This window comes from Ambystoma mexicanum, chromosome 7q (genome assembly GCF_040938575.1).
Source record: "Ambystoma mexicanum isolate Mex_15411 chromosome 7q, UKY_AmexF1_1, whole genome shotgun sequence".
NCBI lineage: Eukaryota > Metazoa > Chordata > Amphibia > Caudata > Ambystomatidae > Ambystoma > Ambystoma mexicanum.
In genome coordinates, this window is record NC_090941.1 from 29,062,548 (window position 1) to 29,084,252 (window position 21,705).

Consider the following 21,705-nt stretch of genomic DNA (forward strand, 5'->3'; position numbering starts at 1 on the left):
CCATGACAGCTCCTGGGAGTCCCATCTGCGCAAGTCTTCCTGTAGTTGTTTCCACAGAGGCGTTATGTTTGTCTGATATGATATGATATGATATGATATGATATGATATGATATGATATGATATGGCATTTGTAACGCGCCTATACACAAGTGTTTCAAGGCGCGACGAGGCAGGGAGGGGGGAACAAGGGGAAGACAGACAACGATCCTACTAGGCCAGGTGTCATTCATACCGCGCAAGTGCAGGGGTAGGGGGAAGGGAAAAAGTGCAAGGGGAAGGGGGAGGGGGAGGAGTGCAGTACAAATAAGTAGAATAGAAATAAAATAATAAATAAATAGGGCCAGCTGATGGCAAGTGCAAGGTAAGTGCAGACAAGTGCTGGGGGGAGGGGGGCTGTAGGGATACAGAGACAGTCCCGCAGTGCAGGGGTTGCCAGGGAGGCAGTGCAAGTGAAGAGTGACTGGGCCCAGGACCGAGGTCAGTGAGAGTGGCCCAGTTGCAGAATCAGTGCAGTTTTGGTGAAGAATATAGCAGGGGAGAGGGAGAGAGAAAGCAGAAGTGAAGAGGAAGGTTTTGAGGTGCTTCCGGAACCGGAGATGGTTCTCCTCAAGTTTCAGGGAGGCAGGAAGGCTGTTCCAGAGGGAGGCCCCTGCCGCGGAGAGAGATCTACCCCTAGCTCGTTGCTTCGAGAAGTGGCTGTCCCTGAGGGAGTTGGAGACGGATGAGCGTAGGGCTCGGGAAGGAAGATATTTAGGAAGAGAGAGTTGAAGGTATTTAGGCCCCAGGCCCCAGAAGGCCTTGTGGACAATGCAGAGGGTTTTGAACTTAATCCTCGCAGCCACTGTGAGCCAGTGTAAAGATTTCAGTCCTGGAGAGATACGGTCCCTGGGCTTGAGGCCAAGGACAAGTCTCGCAGTTCTGTTCTGGATGAGTTACAGAGGGCGGAGAGTGGAGGCAGGCAGATTAAGATAGAGGCTGTTACAGTAGTCCAGCTTCGAGAGAACCAGGGCTCGGGAGACAGTGAGCTTCTGGGGGAAGGAGAGGAAGGGAAGAATACCTCTGAGGAGGTGCAGCTGGTAATGTGACTTCTTAGAGACGTCAGATATATGAGGAGAGAAGGAGAGTGTGGAGTCGAAGATGACCCTGAGGTTTTTTGCCTTGCAGGTAGGAGCAGGTAGAGGGCCAGGAGAGGCCGGCCAGAGAGCTGCAGGGAAGGAGGGAGTGGGTGTGCCGATGAGTAGGATCTCAGTCTTACTAGCATTAAGGCAGAGGTCATTGGCAGCACACCATTCCTGGATAGCAGACAGACAGTCAGAGATGAGGGAGGGAGAGGAGGAGGCCGAGGGTAGCCTGAAAATGAGCTGGGTATCGTCCGCATAGCACTGAAAGTGGGGCAGAGGGCGGCGATGCGGTGGGCAAGGAGTGCCAGATACTGGTTGAACAGCCAGGGAGAGAGATTAGATCCCTGGGGAACGCCACAGGTGGAGAAAAAGATGTCAGAGAGGAAGGACCCAAGTTGGACCTGGGAGGGTCGATTGGAAAGGAAAGAGGTCAGCCACGGCAGAGCCTGACCAGTGATACCCAGGTTATCATGGAGACGGTTTAGCAGGATGGCATGGTTGACAGTGTCAAAGGCAGAAGAGAGATCGAGCAGAATGAGAACACACAGAGTGTTGGAGTCGAGGTTCAAGAGCAGGTCCTCACGGATGTTCAGGAGAGCAGTTTCCGTGCTTCTGGCCGCTCTGAAGCCAGATTGATGGTCATGGAGACTATCAACAGCTTCAGCATGGAGGTTAAGCTGGGAGATGGCCAGTTTCTCCAGGAGCTTGCCCAGGAAGGGAGTGATGGAGATTGGGCGATAGTTAGCTGGACAGGAGGGGTCAGCAGAGGGTTTCTTAAGGAGAGGGTGCACAAGGGAGTGCTTGAGGGGGGATGGGAAGACTCCAGAGGCGAAGGAGTGGGTGCAAAGGTCAGCCAGGGCAGGAGCCAGAGACTCGATGTGGTCCTGGATAGTTTTGGAGGAACAGGGGTGAATCTGTTTAGACGAGACTTTCATAGATCAGACTTGTCTGGAAACCTCGTCAGCAGAAAAAAGGGGAAAGGCAGAGAAGGAGGGAGGAGGGGTGGCTGCAGAAGGGCCAGAGGAAGAGCAGGGAAGAGAGGGGGGGAGGTGATAGGAGGAGAGTGAGGACAGGATGTCCTGAGTTTTAGAGATGAAGTGGGAGGCCAGTGCAGTGCAGAGGGCCTGGGAGGGGACAGGAGAGGTAGAGACTGCAGCAGGGTTGGCAAGCTCCTTGCAGATTTTAAAGAGTTCAGCCGAGTTGTTAGATGCCGCAGAGATGCGGGCTTGGATAAGGGCTCTCTTCTTGGTGAGAACAGAGAGACGGTACTGCCTTTGGAGCAGGCGGCAGGCCAGTTTGTCAGAGGATTAACATGAAGCACGCCATTTCCTCTCTGCCACCCTGCACTTGCGTTTTAGGGTGACGAGATCTAAATCATACCAGGAGTTACATTTGGCTTTGGGCTTCAGGCGGATTTTCATGACAGGGGCAAGGATATCAAGAGTATCAGATATAGCAGAGTGGAGCAAGGAGAGGGCTGTGTCAGGGTGGGAGTCAGCCGAAAGGGGAGGGGGGGCGAGAAGGTGGCAGCGAAAGCCGCAACTGACACGCGCTTCATGGGTCGGATGACCGAGAAGGTGGGTGGCAATGATGAGGGTGGCTTTGCCTGTGGTGTAGGGAGGGTGAGGTGGGAGGATAGGAGAAAGTGATCACTGCAGGAGAGAGGAGTGGAGAGAGGGACAGAGAGGGGAAGGTCAGAAGAGATCAGAGCATCAAGAGTGTGCCCTGCAGAATGAGTAGGCCCAGACGGGAGAATAGAGAGTGAGAGAGAGTCGCAGAGGTCACGAAAGAGTCCAGTGGGGGGACAGGAGGCATCTAGGTGGATGTTGAAGTCACCAAGAAAGAGGAGTTGAGTGGTAGAGGACAGGAGTGAGGAGGAGAGGTCATCCCACTCAGAGAGGAAGGAGGAAATTTGACCAGGTGGCCGATAGATAGTAGCCACGGTAAGGGAATGGCTAGGAGAGAGAGAGAGTCGGCAGACAAGACATTCAAAAGAGGAGTAGGTCTGCGTAGGAGTGACAGTGGCAGGAATCCACTCAGGGAAGATAAGGGCAACACCCCCCCCCCTGCAAGGTTGGGCCTGGGCACAGAGAGGTAGAAGTGTGTCAAAGCTCGTGACAGAGCTGGCTGTGAACCATGTCTCAGTGAGACCGAGGACGTCAAGGTCCAGTTCCTCAAGAAGGCGACAGATATCTGAGGAATGCTTGATGGCAGAGCGAGAGTTAAGAGTGGCAAAGTGGAGAAGGTTGCCATCCTTGAAGGACTTCCGGGGAGGGGTACAGATCAGAGGTGCGCCCTGCGGAGGTGTAGACGAAGGAGGTGAAGAGGGAGTGCGAGAGGGGGCAGGGAGGGAGGGTAGAGGCAAGGTAGCCGAAGACAGGGGGGGGGACAGCAGGGGAGGAAAGGAAGTTGATGAGGCGAGGGAAGCGTCTATCAAAGAGGTGAAGGTTGGCCTGAGGGCCTTGGACCAAGACGGTCCCATTAGCTTAGACATTAATGATGGCCTTAGAGGAGCGGAAGGGGGCCAAGAGGATATCCCAACGGGTGCCACCATTAATGGGAGAAGAGGAAAAAGGAGAGAGCACAGAGACCATATGAAGGGTCCATAGGTCAGGTGAAGGCACGAAAAAGAGGATGTCAGTGAGAGTTTCCTTAGAGCAGGCACTAGTGTAGGTGTCAGCGATAGGGAGGCCTGGGTTGGAGACCAGGATGTCCTTTTTAAACTTTTCACTACCAGATTTAGTGAGGAAAGCAGGATAGTCAATAGAGAAGCAGTTAGAGAAGATAGGCGAGATAGAGAGCACCATGGAGTGGGAGGGGGGGGGAAGACAGATGATGCGAGAGCCCACAGACAGGAAGGAACGGCAAGACCGGTTACCACATTTCAGAACAACAACAGTATTGTGTTTTAGGAACATATATATATATATATATATATATATATATATATATATATATATACACATATAATTTGTGCGGGTCGCTGGCGAAGGTGGATTCCTAAATATTCCAGATTTCTTTTGACCCAGCTCATCGGGAATGATCTTCCTAATGTCTCGATATCTTCTCTCTTTGCTGTTATGTTCATAGCTTTCGATTTGGAGACATTTATGGAGAACCCCGAGACTCGTCTGAATTCCTCCAACTAGGCCATAGCTCTGGGCATTGTATTTTTTGGGTCTCCCATGAAGAGCATGTTGTCATCCGCGTATAGGGCTATTTTATGGGTTTCCTGACCTATTGTAACTCCCTTGATGCTGACGTCCTGGCGGATCTGCATAGCACATGGTTCCATTGCCATTGCGAAAATTAGAGGGGAGAGAGGGCAGCCCTGATGTGTGCCCCTTCCGATCTCCACGAATTCTGTGCTCTGACCATTGATCCTGAAACTTGTCGATGGATGCTGGTAGTTGGCGAGCACCATTTTCGTAAATTCTGGACCGCATCCAAACCGCTCCAAAATCAAGCTCAGATAGCCCCAGTCCATGCTGTCGAAGGCCCGAGTGGCATTACATTTTTTTTTAATGATTTGGAGTTTTTGCACTACACTACACTTTTGTACATAGTTGTATGTGTGTGATTCACCTTTTGTTTTCTTTATGATTTGAAGTGCTAATTGGACTTTGCTCAATTTGCTCAATGTTTCTTTTTTTTTTTTAATTTATTTTTATTTTCAATAAAACCAAACAAAATGACACACATTACAACTGTTTAGGACGTACATAATCAGCAACAAACCATCACATTATACAGTATAATTCTCTGTCCTCCCCCCTCCCACCCCACAAACTAGAGCCCGCACACTCACGTCAGCTATGGGAGCATTATCAGGTATCGCAGTGCTTGTGCACTCATCAGAGTCCTCTGATTCGTTATTGTCTTGGTGAGGGTTTGCCATAGAGGTCACCAATTGCCGCCAGGCCAACAAGGGCCCTACTTCCTCCTCTCCCCCCCCTATTAACCGCTTCAAACCAAACTACGGATTCCGCTTCCGCCCATCTGAGGAGGTCCGTTCACCATAGCTCTACCTCGGGTCTGTGTGCCGCCTTCCAACCTATTGCGATCCTGCGCTTGGCCAGGATGTAGACGAAGTCCTTCATCTTGCTTATGTGCTTTAATTCCCGTGGCCTGGGAAAAATCCCGAGCATGCATGGCCAAGCGGATCCCACGTCCAGCTCCACTCCCCCACCAGCCAATTTAGTTTTAATCTCATCCCAAAACCTGTGCACCTCCGGGCAAGTCCAGAAAATGTGTAGCAGCCCCGCTTCCACCTCCCCACAACTGGGACATTTCTGCGTAGCTGAGCCCCCAAACCTTGCAATTTTCCGGAGAGTCAAATAAGCCCTGTGAGTGACATACAATTGGAGTTGTTGGAGTCTCGCATTCCGGGATACCTTTTTATGGTACCTTTGGGCTCTCTCCCATTGCCCATCTGTCATCAGTCCTCCTACTTCCCCCTCCCAGTCCTGCCTCAATTGAAGCAGCTCCTTCCCTACCTTTGCTCTTAGAAGCTCGTATATTCTAGATATCTTGTGCCCGCCCTCCGAAACATCATACATCGTTTCCAGGGAGGCATCAGGGTCGTCCGCCAGCACTGTCTCCGGCCATCTATCCCTTACCCGTTTCATGAGCCTAGCGTAGGTTATATACTGGCCTCTATGCACCCCTGTCTCTTCTTGCAACCTCTGAAATTCCAATGCCTCCCCTTCCTGCCATATGTCCCCAAGGGTGGCCAGGCCCACCGGTTCCCAATATCTACGGACCGCTTCGAACAGTTGTGAGTCGTTCCCACATAGTGCCACCAGCGGGGCCTGCTGAGAGAACGGCTCTATGTCACCCATCATTCTCAACATTCTGCGCCAAACCTCCCAGCCCAGCCTCAACAGCCGGCCTCTTCCCACCAGTTTGTTCTTTTGTAACCACACCACTTCATTCAAAAAGTATGCGGCCGAGTCTTCCCGCAGAAGCCTGGCTTCCGCCGAGTCTTCAGTCGATAGCCACCTGGCCACATACAGCAGCTGCCCCGTCAGATAATAAAGCTCAAAATTTGGCAGGCCTATGCCCCCCTTGTCACATGGATTCTGGAGTTTCCACAGGGCCATTCTGTTCCTGGAGTTACCCCATATGAAGCCCCTGCACACGCTATGAAGTCTCACAAATAGGCTCCTGGGAATCAAAAACGGGACATTCACAAAGAAGTGCAGGAGTCTGGGCAGGACCACCATCTTAAGCAAGGCCACTATCCCCATCATGGTCAGGGGCAATCTGGACCAAAACACCATGCTGTTCTTGACCCCCTCTATTGCTTTCTCTGTATTATGTTGGTGCTCCGCCTCGATCCTGTGGTAAATATTTACTCCCAAATACCTAAATGTCTCAGTCTGCCATGGTATCGGCAGGCTAGGCAGCCTCTGTAATGGGACATTCTTGTATCTACCCAAGGGGAACAGGCTAGACTTCCTAGGGTTCACCAATATGCCCGAGAGGGTGGAATATCGGTCCATCACCTCTAGCACATACTGCAAGTTCTCCTCCGGATAGCGCAGATAAAGTAGCATGTCATCTGCGTACAGCGATACCAGGTGTCTGCCACTTACTGTACTAATCCCCTCCTCCCCGTATTGTTGCCTCAGACATATTGGCAGCGGCTCTAATGCCAGAATGTATAGCATGGGCGACCAGGGGCATCCCTGTCTGGTCCCCCTGCTGAGTTGCCAGGAATCTGAGATTATGGATCCTGTTTTAACTCTCGCCACCGGGGTGCTGTATAACAACTGGACCCACCTGATATACCCAGGTCCCATTCCGTATCCCCTCAGGGCTGCTTTCAACCAGGGCCATCGCACCGAGTCAAAGGCTTTGACCGCATCTAGCGACACGATGGCCATCTCACCCGTATCTTCCTCAGTGTGGTCAATGATGTGGTGTAGCCTACTATGGTTATCTGTGATGTTCCTGCCGGGGACATGTCTGGTCTGGGTGTATCAGCTTACCGATCACCCTCTTCAGCCTATTGGCCAGCACTGCTGTAAGTATTTTGCTTTCCTGATTCAGCATGGACAAGGGTCTGTAAGACCCACACTCCGCGGCCGGCTTGCCTGGTTTTAGGAGTGGGATGATTATCGCCTCGTGAAGGGACAATGGCAGTTCCCCCTGCTCATAGGCCTCGTTGAACATAGCAAGCAGTGGCTGAAGCAGCTCCTGTTTGTATGTCTTGTAAAACTCGCTAAGCAACCCGTCCGTCCCGGGTGCCTTACACGTGGGAAAATGTTGGATCACCACCTCCAGCTCTTCCGAGGTGATAGGGGCGTCCAGTTCCGCGCGTTCTAGGTTGTCCAGGGTGGGCAGCTCTATATCCTCTAACGTGTCCAGTATGTCTTGGCTCCTATCCTCCCCTGCGTCCTCATATAAGTGTCTGTAAAACTTGAGGAACTCCTCATTCACCCCCTCCTGGGTATTACAGATGCGACCTTCCTCATCCCTTATCTTGCTGATCACTGTGCGGGGGGTCTCGCTCTTATACAGCCAGGCCAGCAATCTGCCCGGCTTATCGCCCCCTGCGTGTAGCCTCGCCGTATATTTCTTGTAATTTAATCTACATAACCTATCCCAGAGTCCACTGCAGGTTAACTGTAGGTCTTTTATCTTATCGCTATTCTTCCGGGCGGTATCCTCATGTCTCGTGAGGCCCTTCAGCTCCCTTTCCGTTTCCTGAAGTTCCCTTTCAATGCCCCCCTGGAGCCCTTTAGATTTTGAAATGGCTACTCCACGCACCACCACCTTGAACGCCTCCCATACTGTTCCAACCGAGCGCACACTGCCCATGTTTATATCAAAATATTCCTCGATGGCCTCCCTCAAGTCCTCCCGGAACCCCTCATCTTGTAATGCCTCAGTCCTAAGTCTCCATGTCGGGATCCGCGCTCTGGGGGGTTGGTGTCGCCACTCTACCACCAAAGGCGAGTGGTCAGATAGTACCCGGGCCTTGTATTCAGCTCCCACCATTTCTCCCGCTATCTCAGCCGCTATGAACACATAATCTAGCCTCGTGTGCAGGTCATGTGGTGCTGCATAGTGCGAGTATTGCCTATCCATTGGATGCAACCTTCTCCACACGTTTTCTAGGTCTAGATCTTTTAACAATGTCCCCAGTGCTTTGGCCGCCGGCGCCGGCTTCCCCGCTTTGTCGACTGACCTATCCATTTTGGGATTCAGGGTGCAATTAAAGTCCCCTCCCCACACCACCGCACCCCCAACCAGGGGGCTAATTTTGCTGTAAAGGGACCTGAAATAAGCCGCTGTATCATGGTTGGGGGCGTACAAATTTATGATATGCACTTCCCTGTTCTCCAGGAGTCCTGTCACCGCCACCATTCTGCCCTCTGGGTCTACCGTTGAGCTAAGCACCTGGAGCGGCACGTGCGGCGCCACCCAAGGGATAACCCCTCTAGCGTATGCAGAATACGTGGCCCCCACAACATGTCCCCTCCATTTTCGCCTGACAACCTCCAACTTCTCCCTTGTGAGGTGAGTCTCCTGCAACAGGGCCACATCAATGTGCATCCTTTTTAGATACAGCATCACTTTGTTACGTTTCAGATAGCTGTTAAGGCCCCGTACATTCCAGGTCACAATTCTGAGGTTACCCGATGCCATCTACTCGGTTTGTTCCCAACCCACCGCTCCCTTCAATGCTTCCCTTGCTGGTTTGTTTTCCAGCTCTCCCCCCTTCCCCCCTCAACAGTTTCCCCCCTCCCTGTTCCCCAACTCCCATCCACTGCACACAACCCAGCCTCTCCCCCCACCCTGCCCTACCCCAACAAATGCCCAGCTCCATCCCTGGATCTCAGGCCCACCCGCGTCTGGTCCTGTCCTGTCACCGAGGACTAGGACCCCACGGGGCGTCACCGATCTAACAGTGACCTAACTAAGTATATTACTATTGGGTACAAGGGATGCCTCCCAGGAGCTCCCAGTCGTCTATTTTAGGATTGGTGCGTCCAACAGGTCCAGCCAGTTGATACTACAACACACTCCCCACCAGCTTAATACAACTCTATAATCAAGTCCCAATGTCTTGGCCATGTCACCCTAGGTGCCACAGCCGTCTGCTACTTATCTCCTGCAGCTCCCATCTGGACATCCGGTTCTTGAGGTCGGCCCTGCATGTCCAGCAAGTCCATTGCCTCGGTCGGCGTCTCGAAAAAAAGGGATCTGTTCTTATAAAACACTTTCAGCTTGGCTGGGTAGAGCAACATGTAGCGATGGCCTGCTTCCCTCAGCCTCCTTTTCACTGATCCAAAGTTCATCCTACTACGCTGTACAAGCAGCGTATAGTCCGGGTAGGCTGTGATTTTTGCAGAACCCTTTTCGATCGTTCCTCCCCTCCGGAAAAATTCGAGGATCTTCTCCCGATCCCGATAGTTCAGGATCTTTGCGATCAGCGGCCGCGGGGGGCTCCAGGGGGCGGTCTCCTTGTCAAGGCCCTGTGCACCCTTTCAACCGCGAACCCCTGGGTCAGCACCCCACCTGTTATCTCCTGTAAAAGCATGGATTCCACGTATTCTGTGGGGTTTGACCCTTCCATACCTTCCGGCAGGCCCACTATACTGATGTTATTGCGTCTGGTGCGCCCTTCTGCTTGCTCAGCTCTGTCCTCCAGATTGCCCACCCATTGCACGAGGGCATGGAGCTCCTTTCCATGTGCGGCGCACGCCTCCGTGTTCTGGGCCATCTCCTTCTCCAAGGCCCCAGTGCGCTCCGAAATCGTTTGCACGTCCTGTCTCAGCAGGTTCACCTCCTCCTGGAACGCTCCGATCTTGAGGTCCAGGCCCTCCTGCAGCTCTTTCATTGCCTGGCCCAGCTTAGTCTCCCAGGCCACCTTTAAGTCTGCGATCGCTGCCAGCACCTCCTGGATCGTGCCCGGTGTTTCCGCCGTTGCTGTGGGGGTCTCCTTGCTCTTGCCCCCCTCCGCTTCTGGGGGCGACCTGGCGTAGGTCTCCATCGTGGACTGTCGGATCCTGGGTCTAACCACTTTAGAGGACATCCTGCTATGTTAACTGGGCGAGGGCCTGCCGTGCCTCCCTCCTCACAAAGGTCCGCGTGTTCACGGACCACTCTCAGCAGGCCAAGCATGTACTTGTATGTACTTGTCTCTTCTCTCACGCCCGGAGTGGGCCGTCTCCTCGCCTGTGCTCGTACCCTCTTGGTGTCGTGGCCCGGTCTCTGCCGTGTTCCTACTGTGGCCAGTGCTCGAGGGCGCTAACCTATTCACCGCACTCCCTTTGTTCCCCCTCTTCCGCGATCACAAGGCCATCCGGCCCACAATGCCCAGGCCCAGAGGGGCCGCTTTAAATGCCGGGGATCAGCAATTGTCTCGCGTCGGCCTCAACCACTGGCCTGCGCCGATGTTTCGCTGTGGAAAACTGCAGCCACCACCACCCGCTCATTCACGTCGGCCCCAGGATCCGCTGCCACCTAATTGGTACGCTGCCACAATGAATCCTCCTGGGTTCCACTGGCGTTCGATCCGATTACGCCGCGGGCCCAGCGTTGGTTACCAATGTGAAGCAACAATGCATTTCGGTCAAGTGCCGCGGTCTGCTTCTAATTGCTGGTCTTGGAGATCGATGCAGGGGCTTTACAGGACCTACATCTTGTGACCCCTGTTGTCCTCTTTGTCTCTGCCGCCATCTTGTTCCACTCGCCGATCCGGGGCCCGTGGCTCGCAGACGAGTATAACTCAGTGTCCTCACCCTCCACTCGCATCAAAGTTTCAGCAAATGTAGCCATTATCTTCACACGCATGGGCATTATTTTTCAGTGCTGGCCGGTTCCCGTGCACTCACTTCTCCTCCAGGATCATTGTAGGATCAGCGGTGCTCCACGAGAGCACGTCCCTTTACATGGCCGTCCAAGCCACGCCCCCCGCCCAACGTTCCTTTGTACATAGTTTAGTGTTTCATTTTTTTGTTTTTTAATTTAATTGCAGGAAATCATTTTGTATTACATTTGGATGACTATTTTATGTGACTTTTATGGACATGGACGTGTTGTGAGATTTTTCCTTTTTTTATGTACATATTTGTAATTTTAGTTTGGACATTACATTTTCTTTGTTTCCAAATTAACATATCTTTATTTATGTTTGGCAGTTTGCATTTTTTCCACACGAATGCAGCAGTCTCGGTCGGTAGCACCCTTTCTGATTGCCATGTAGTCATTCAGTACTTTAGTCACTCCTCTTTGCTTGTGCGTTAGGTACACCTCTGACTTGCTGAACTCGTGTTGGAATCTGCAATGGTCACGTGGCTGTTCTCTGAACTTGGGCAAAGGTCCCCTTGCACACCACTTGCACACCTGCACTGCCTCCCTGACATCCACCACGCTTTGACTGGTTTTATGTATGGCAACAGCCACCTACCTGCACTTAACACCTCTTGTCTGCACTCAGGCTTGGACTTGACACATGCTGGCTGCAGTTTCTTAATTTTCAACATCATTCTATTTGTTATGGTCTACTTCACATTTACTGCAATTCCCCCTCACCCTAACCCTTTATCTCCTTCCCTACTTCCCATGCACTGCTGCTATCTCAATGTCACCTGCCCTACCAAGTTCAGCGCCTCTGTCATCATTGTGTTCCACATCCCAGGACTCTTTGCAGCTTCTTACACTTGTGTATTTGTGCTTTATAATTGACATGTTATTTGAAGAGATGTCATGTCATGTCCTTCACACATGGAAGGAACCGTGATGTCTTCTTCTGGTAATGTCAGCTCATTGTGGCTCTGGCCATGACACACCTGGGCAGTGTCTGTTCATGTTACACACTTTGAGGGTGCTTAGGATTCTGTCACTGTGTGACTATTTCAACATGCAGATTCTTTGCATTAGTTTGTCACATGGACTGCAGGGCCTCACTTTACCATTCACTTGTGTGATGTGTATTTTGGGAGATGATTGTTGGCAGGAATTGTGTTTGTCCAGCTGCCGCACTGAAGGATGTGGCACAGGTGTATGCAATTGTTTCTGTTTGCAGAGTATATTTTTCACAGGAGGTTTTGGGTGGTGTCACTACACAGCAGTCAAGGTGCTCGACACGCCATCGTTGGAGTGAACATGTGTCACACCTTCAACATCCAGCATGCAGATAATGTCCAGTCGGGAGGGTAATGCAGGCGGGGTGGCATCACAGGTGATGGGGGTCAAATGTGGTGTGGGCTGCCTGTGGGGTGGCATCACAGGTGATGGGGGGATCCCATGTGGTGTGGGCTGCCTGTGGGGTGGCATGACGGGTGATGGGACATCCCATATGGTGTTGGCTTCCTGCGGGGTGTGGTCACGGATGATGGGGGTCCCATGTGGTGTGGGCTACCTGCGTGGTGGCATCACAGGTGATGGGGGTCCCATGTGATGTGGGCTGCCTGCGGGGTGGCATCACAGGTGATGCGGGCACAATGTGGTGTGGGCTGCCTGTGGGGTGTGGTCACGGGTGATGGGGGTCCCATGTGGTGTGCGCTGCCTGCGGGGTGTGGTCACGGGTGATGGGGGTCCCTTGTGGTGTGGGCTGCCTGTGGGGTGTGGTCATGGGTGATGGTGGGATCCCATGTGGTGAAGGCTGCCTGCAGGGTGCGGTCACGGATGATGGGGGCTGGGGTTTGGCTGTCCCGTCAGGAGGGGTCTGCTTCCAGTGTATTTGTGCGTGTATTGAGGGGTACGCGTGGGAGATTCCACGCAATGGGGCTGGGGTGCGTCCAGGGTACACGCAGGAGTTTCCACACAATTAGGCTGGGGTGCGTCTGGGGTACGTGCTGGAGTTTCCACACGATTTGGATGGGGTGCATCCGGGGTAATCGTGTGGAAACTTAGCATGTACCCCATCTGCACCCCAACCAAATCACGTGGAAACTCAGCGCATTCCCCATCCGCATCATAGCCAAATAGCGTGGAAACTCAGCACGCACCCCAGCCAAATCGCATAGAAACTCAGCGTGTACCCCATTCACACAGAGTTTTCATGCGATTTGGCTGGGGGGCTGCAAGCTGGTCTAGGGAAGGCGCGGGAGCTTCGCCCTGTTTGGCATTTTACTTGCTTTTTAGTGTGAGTTGGGCGTGATGGGGGCATTACTGGCACTGCTTGATGCTCCTTGCGCCACGGCTAGTGAGGCCTTGGGAAATCCAGGAATACGCGTGCCACGCAATTGTTTCTTTGCACCACAGCTGGAGCACGCATAGCGCATGTTAGGTAGAATCACCTGCAGTACCATTTGGGAACACTACAGGCAATTAGGACTACAAGTCCAAGCACAATTTCACCTTTGGTACAAGCCTGTACTACACAGTAAAGTGGTAGCGATGGCTGAGCAGCCAGACATATCTCAAGAGTTTAAGTGAGCAGTAGAACAAGTTACACAAAGGACCAACAAATAGAGTGATTCAAGTAAACACGTACTCAAGGTTTCTTAGTAAAAGAATATACATTTATTTACTCAATCATTTATAAAACATTACACTAGCATAAGTAGCTCAATATCACAAACTAATATACCACAAAAATCCCACCAGTAAGTAACTTAACAAGTTTAGCTCAAAAATGAAGTGTGAGCAAAATGGCACTTTAAATACTTAGAAAAGGGGGAAAAGACAAGGCTATAAGAATAGACAGCCCAAATACAATCATAGGCAGGGCAAAGGGTTTTAGTTGAATACAACCAGCAATTCTTCTCAACAGGCCTGGGCCAAAGTCAATGGTACAGAGTCTTTTGTATAGGATAGCACAGTTCTAGTAAGTAACGGTTAAGTCTTTGCAATGGATTTTTAAAGGATTTGGCTAGGCGAAAAGTTTGAAGAATGTTTAGGGAAGGACAAGCCTTCGTGGTTGATGGAAGTTTCACTCACTTTCTTGATGGCCGAAAAGATTTCCGGACCGCATTTGCACAGTACTTTTTTAAATGAAGAAAGCTGTAGCTGAGGCAGTTGTTCCTGGCAGTTCGAGCAGATCTCGCTGTTCCTGTGCTTCAGTCATGGGGACAAGAAGGAGGACGTCGGGAGGTTCCGGCACTGCCCAGGGAAGAGGCCAAAAGCTGTAGCAAGATGTCGGTTTAAGGTTTGAGTGCCTTAAAGTCCCCCAGGTTTCCTTCCCTCTGGCTATCTGGTTTTCAACAGCACTCTGAAGAAATTAAACCAGAATAGGACGGTGTCCAAGTGGTTTAGGAGTTGGTTGTTCCCACCAAACTCATGGGAAGAAGTTAATCTTGAAGGGCTTCTCTGTTGATTGTAGTTTTCGGCAATTCGGACCTGCAGCAGGGCTTCACCGGTCATCCAGGAGTTGCAGCAGTCCTCTTCCTTCAGATCGTCTTTGGTTCTTTCGTTCCAGTGGTTGACTCTGCTCCAAGTCCCAGAGACCTGCTTTTAAACAGTTTCCCCCCATTCATTAAACCTGGCTGTCACTCACTCAGCAGGGTGGCTGTCCTTGCCGGACACTCAGCCAGCCAATCACACCACAGTGCATTCAGGTCTCCTAGTAGACTAAGCACAGGGAGTTTCTGGCACCTCCCTCACATCCTGTCCACCACAGACACTCAGGCACCAGAGGAGGGCTTCAGCACAGAATCCCGCCAAAGGGCATGAACAAAGGGACCAAACCTTGTTTGGCGTGCAAAGTTACACACAAAAAGGACTTTTCCTAAAAGAAATGGGGAACAAAATTAACAGAGTCTGTTTTTACAGTTGGGCCCGGGACACCATATTGAAAAACATGGCTACCCCTGATTTTGGGCTACCGTTGTTAGCGTTGCGAATAATCACAGTCATTGATCTACACCACTGCCACCAGCCATTTAAAATAGGAAAAGGTAACATTTTACTGTTACATGAGTGTTTTGACTCGGGGAAGCTAAGCAACCCCTCCAGCACTCTATAGTAAGATAGGGTGTGCTGGGTCAGTAAATTTAAAGACACTAATAAAGTCAATTTAACTTTACTTTGCCTGGGAGACAGTAGTCAGATTCAGGGAAGGTATTTAAACCTTTGGGGAGTCTGAAAGGACACCCCTATGCCACTGCACTGAAAGTGCTGTGTGACACACAGAAAAAGATGATGCCACTGGAGTTGTTTTAAAACTCCATAACCAAAGAACACAAAAGTAAAACATACACAAAATACATGGAAGAGTGGGAAAAAAGGCTCACACATTTACCAGGTAAAAAATCAAATCCTAGAAATCCAGCAAAGTTGCTGGGGATCTCAAAAGGTAAGGGAAATTAGCACATTTGGAGAATTCTCCCTAACAGCGCACGCTCCTTTTCGGCGCGTGACGCTTGTGCCTCTTCTGTGCTGGTTTCTATGAATCAGGCCCAAAGTCTTCTGTGCTTGGTAGCATTTCTGATGCAATGTGTGGAAACAGGTATTCGTCCTAAGGCTTTCTCTCATTTTGCTCTCCACTATTTGCTGGGAATGGTGTCATTATTGATTTATCTGAAGTCTAGACCCGCATTTCACTGGCTCCATACTTTTTGTTTGTAGAGATCTGTAAAGCACCTCATTGCATTAGTGCAATAAAGTACCCCACCATCAGTTCATGATGAGTGATGAAGTACACCATATATAAACACATCAGTTTACCCTTTTAACCATTTGCTGATTTAATTGAGTATTTCTAAAATGCATTTTCTCTGACAGCACTATGCAATGTTTATTTGGGTTATCTAGCACTATTGTTTTACATTTCACAGTGCATTGGTAAAATTAAAGCAGCATAGCTCCATTAATTCATTTAGAGCTCTGGTTGCTGTGGTGACTTTCTGTCCCTGAGTATGTCCCTACGATCTCTACCCTCAGGATCTCAATATCAGTGGTAAGAGATAGGTAAGGTAAATAGGGATACAGAGAGATACATACACTAATCAGTATGCATACATCTAAGTACATGTACCAAATGATTCAGCAAGACTTGACCAAATCTCTTAACATTTCCTTTCAATGCTATCTGTCCACAACAATTGAATTTCCTTTATTATCAAACAATTTCTAAGCTTACAACAAGGCCTTGACTCTCAATGTATTGTTTTACATCCAGTGGTATAACATCTCACCTTTTATATGTTACATATAGCTCTTGAACTCTTGTAATGTTGACAGTGCAGCAACTTTGGTGATGTGTTTATAATTTCATAATTACTATGAACTGTTATAATTGAAGTTTTTAACCGAGCATTCCTAGAAATGGAAGTCATTGTATAACAGATTTAGTCATATTCTCCTCTGGTCATATACTAACCCACTCGTATACTTCAATCATGTCATCAATCATTTACTTGTAACTAGGAACTGTTGATTGTTGTTTGCTAGCCACATCACCACAGGCCTACCACACTTCCCAGGACATCCCTGGTCAGCTGCCTTAATTCGGCTGGTGTTGTCATCATGGAACAGGACCTAAGATGTTGGTCATCTTGCCTGCTTGGATTGGTCAGGAGGCTGTCACATGACATCTTCCACACAATCAGGAAGCTGCTTGATATCATTGTTCCATGTGGGATTTTGCCTGAGCCAGCCAACTCCCAGCTGAAGTTTCTCCTGAGACTGGCTGATTCCAGCCAGCCACATTCCTGCAGGTTCTTCCCGCCCAGGTAACACCTAGTGAGCTGCCTTCATTTCATGCTGCTTTGACATCTTTGAGCAGTGCCCCAGGTTGTCGCCATTTTTCAAGCCAGGATTGGTCTATAGGTGGTCACTTGACCTCTATCAGGTTTATCTTTCCTGCTCTTCCTAATGTATTCAGTATGGGCGTTCCAGTTAACGGCTATGACGTTATGGGAAACAATGATTATTTGCATGTTATGTGCTGTTTAAGTGAATATTGAGGTCTTGTTGTATTGTGCTGCATCCCTTTTTATTTACCCCAGTCACTTCATGTAGACAGTAAGGGGTCACTTGCAGTGCCCTTCATAACAAGTGTAAGATGTAAACGCAAGGTGTCATTCGTTTGCATCTTACTTTTATACTCCAGGGCTTGTTGTGCCCTTCCAAGGCAATGGATTGCCCCAGCATTGAGGTGCATCTCTGATTTGTTTTCCCCCTCTCTCTTGGAAAATCACCTGCTTTTATACTGGCATGAGATGTACATGCAGGCATTAAACCAGTGGATTCCAATCGAACCTGCCTTGCATTTGCACCTGGTAAAACACAGGTGAATTCCACAGGAATATCTTATAAAACGCTGCCGCCAAAGAGTAATTTTCAGATGGCATTTCTTTCCAAAAACAAGAAAGAAAGTGAAGAGTAAATGCTATTTTATGTCGGTTTACTCTTTGCAATTGCCTTCAGCTTTGTAAATGATGAAAATTTCACACAGAGAACCGAACAACACGTACGTGCTAACTTTGCCGGTGCCCTGAAAGCAATTTGTATTTCTTTTAAAATGACCCCCTATTTGTTCCGTTTCCCCATATATCCTTGTTCAGCACTTAAACATTGTATCCACGTTAGAGCTCTTGTCAGGACTTATATACACTACTGTCTTTTGCTCTCGCCTGCTGGCCTTATTATCAATAGCAGGCTAAACTGCATGTTCTTAAATACCCAAATACACCTGGAATCTCGGAGTTGATTATGCAACATTACATTGTCCCTCGTTGCATTACTTAGAGCTGTTCAAGAATTTCTACTGGTCTCATTCTTGATTTTGGTTGTTCTGGAGCATTGCAAAATGCTTTTCATGGTCTGCTCCATACACAATTGGGTCACACTTTATGCAATGTTTTAATGTCCTCTTAAGTTTCACATGTTTGATTATTTTCTCTTTGCCTCTATGGAGGCCCCATCATGCTCCTTTCAACATTCGCCAAACGTTGTTTCACTTTCTTCTGTTTTATGTTTCCTCCCATGTTACCATGTCTGTTGTTGAAGATATCTGAAGTTATCTGGCAGTTCATCTGTCTTGCGACTCATATTTTTGAAAATAATGTGGTCCTTGTTATTTCCTCCAAATCTTTGGTTCTTTTAGATTCCCCTCCATCTTTAGACGTGCACATTAATTGTATTGTTTTCTTCCTTATTCAATTACTTCATAATTGTTGTGGAGTGTATTGGAGTTATAACCTATAGTCATCTAAATGCTCTGACAACATCTAGTGGACATCTATTTCTTCCTAAAACCTGACGTGTATTTTTAGAGATTTAAAACATACACCACCAAATCTGGGTGGAAATCTGCTTCATTCTCTAATGATTCATATAATTTTATTTATTTAGGTTTTCCAGGTTAAATTCACTTATCTGCTCATGTTTTCTACTCAATTAAGTGTCAAAAAGACAATGGGCATCATTACAGGTTTGGTGATAAATGTGTGGTAAATCTGCTGATTTATCACCAAAATCAGTTACTTCTACTGTCACTCATTGTTATTAGGATCAGTAATTCCACGTAGTAAATTCACTAATTGTTGGCCCTAAAGTGGAGGATTTATCCCTAGCTTCATGCTGGAGGTAAATCCTCCACTTCAAGATCAAACTCACAATTCAGTGTTGTGTTAAAAATGACGGCAATTCTATTAATATCAAAAAAGTAACAATAACAGAATGACTGACAATTATTTACCACACTGCTGAATTCATAACAAGGCCCAATGTATTAAACACATTAAAATAGTTTGGCTCTAATCTCATCCTTCGATTCATACTCAACTGACTTCTTGTCATAGATCTTAAAAAGCAAATATTAACTCTTCATCATTTCGCAACTTGTTTTACTGCTGTTAGTCATACACAGACACTGTTAAATATTATTCAACAGTGCATTAATCCTACTTCTGATACTTCAATGGAGTTCTGTTCTTCTATGGGTGTTTCTTTAAGCTCTTATTTTATTGAGAACAATTTCAATAATTCATTCTGGCCTCACTCAAAAATCTCATACATTTCTGTGTCCTCTTCTTCTTTCCTTCCTCAAAAGGTTACTTTGTGAGAGTATTTCTCTTCTGTTTCTCATTCTGAATTCTCTTGTTTGTTATCTTTCAATAAATCAACCTCATACTTCAGTGATCCTTTTCTGTTTTATCTAATCAAATCCAATTCATATAGTAGCACTTTTTTGTGGCCTCCTTGCAAAATTCCTGATTTTGTGAAGGTTATTTGCCCAATAATCTACAATGTGGTCAAATGCAAACGGAGTAGACCTGCTGCATAAATTCGACTATGGTCTTATCCCGCCTTCCCCTTTTTTGACAGCATTCTAGAAAATGGTGCTGTGAACTGGCCTGCCAAATCTGGTGCCCAATGCTTTGTTTATAGGTGACACCAGTGGGGACTACTTACTGGTGTAATTATATCTCTCATTGGAATTTGACATAGTTGACCGATTGTCCTTTTGAAAAACATCCTTTCTCTCTCGATGGGTTAGACCACACCTGTCGTGGCCTGGTTTGCTTCCTCTAAGTTTGCATTCACAGTTCATGCAGGTAGCCCCCTCCTGATTTGCTACATTGCCCATGCCTTTTGGAGTTCCTCAGGCGTCACAAATGTTATTTAACATGTATACTGGAACCCATAGGGCATATTGTGCATGAGTTTGGCCTTGAGGTGCACCAGTATGCCAATGACACCCAGATCTATTTTAGGGTTCCTCTCCGATGGATATCCAATGCTTGCCAGACTGTCTTTTGAGGATTGGATATTCTAACTTTTCCTAAAGCTTAAGACTACAAAATCGAAGTTTATTGTGTTTCTTAGCCCCCTCTGTCTTGTATGTTTTTTAAGAGTGACTTATGCTTACCTTATCATTTGGAATCACTCCCACCTAACGATCTCTGTGACATCTGTTAGTTTCACTATTGATTATAATCTAAATTTCCACACCTGTTTTTTGTGTAGGTTCTCCTTGTGTTTTTGCCATGCCTCAATGCCCCTGGACTGTTCGGCACGTAAGCAATAAATAAATAAATAACTGCTTTTTCAGATTTCTTTTATGAGAAAGACTGAAGCATTTTTAACGTCCTTATATTTACTTACCATCATTCACACCCTTATTCTATCTCACCTGGATTGTGACATTACCATTTTATTTGCAACTGCCAGCTTCATCTTTTAATGAATGAATGAATGAATGAAATAATACTTTATTTAGGTTAAATAAATACGGTTACAGATTAAAATAGACAAACAACAATAAAATACAGCAATAAAACAATACATTACAAGTGTGATAAATACATCATATATATAAAACCAAAACAATAAATAGAAAAACAGTAATAAACAAATCAACTCAAAATACCACAAAATGTATGAATTGCAGAGGTTTTTGTGGCAGTTATAGGCACTGAGTAAATAACTATAGATTTCATAAACATTAGATATACAATTGCGCAGCCTGTACCACAGTTCTAATACTGTTTACCTTTAGGGTTGGAACAAGCCAACTTCTTCTGAATAACCTCAAGACCCGGCAGAAAAAAAGAAAATAGTATTCGTCCTCCCTTTTAAATCCACACATCGGACAGCATAAATTGACCTTTGTGGAGCAGTTCATGATATTAAAATGTAAAGGTAAAATAGTGAAACAAAATTTTACATAAATATTTCTTGCACCTGCCTTTATGATCCAGGAGAGCTATTTCCCACTCCCGAGTATCAGTTTAGTTCGAATATACTTGTGAAATGTGCTCTTAGTCCCAATTTTACTGAAGGACTTGGTCAATGCCCCAAAAAACTTTAATTCCGGATGTTACTAAATGGAATCTGAGCCATTTTTTTCCAATACTTTCTTAACATGATGAAATCATGCCATGGTTTTTATGTGGTTATTCTCAAGCACACCCATCATTTCCCCCTTATTGTCCTTTAGTTCTTCATTGGTCCATACCTTGATCAAGAGTAGAAGAGTCTTCAAATGTGTGTGGTAGCCAATTCAAGGCTGCACCAGTTCTATTTTGATAACAATACTCAAAGTGTTCATGAGTACTCTTAGTACCTTCTTAAAGAACTTGTTTTCAGAGACATTCAGCTTGGATGTTTTGCGGTCCCCCAGATTTCAGCCACATTCAAGACTGTCAATTGTGTTTGGGCCTTACATACTTCTATGCTAGATTCGATTATGGATCACCCACATGTTTTGGAAAAACTCAAAAGTGCCCCAGTGTGCCTCTTCATAGTTTACATACATTTCGTTGTATTGGAACTCCAGTCCCCATATTTGTTCAATCGTACACACAAGTAATCATAAACATGGACATGTTCTATTTTGGCTCCATTCAGCTCTTAATTAATGTTAGGTAATGTAGTTTTGTTTCTATCACGTGTCATGATCTTATATTTTGTTGCATTAATAGCGAAGTTCATGTTCTAACTTCCTGATTCAACTGCAGCAAAAGCCTTATGCAGTTCAGCATTGTAGATAATAAAACACAATCATCTGCAAACAATGGAATGTTGCCAAGTTCCTTATTTATCAATGGGGCATGTGTCTGTTTCTCCAAAAAAGACTTGTCCAGAGTCATTATGCATCCTTGTTTTACCCCTTTAGTTACCATAAAGGGCTGTGTCAGTTCAACCTGCTGGCCCCACCTGACAACAGCTGTGTTA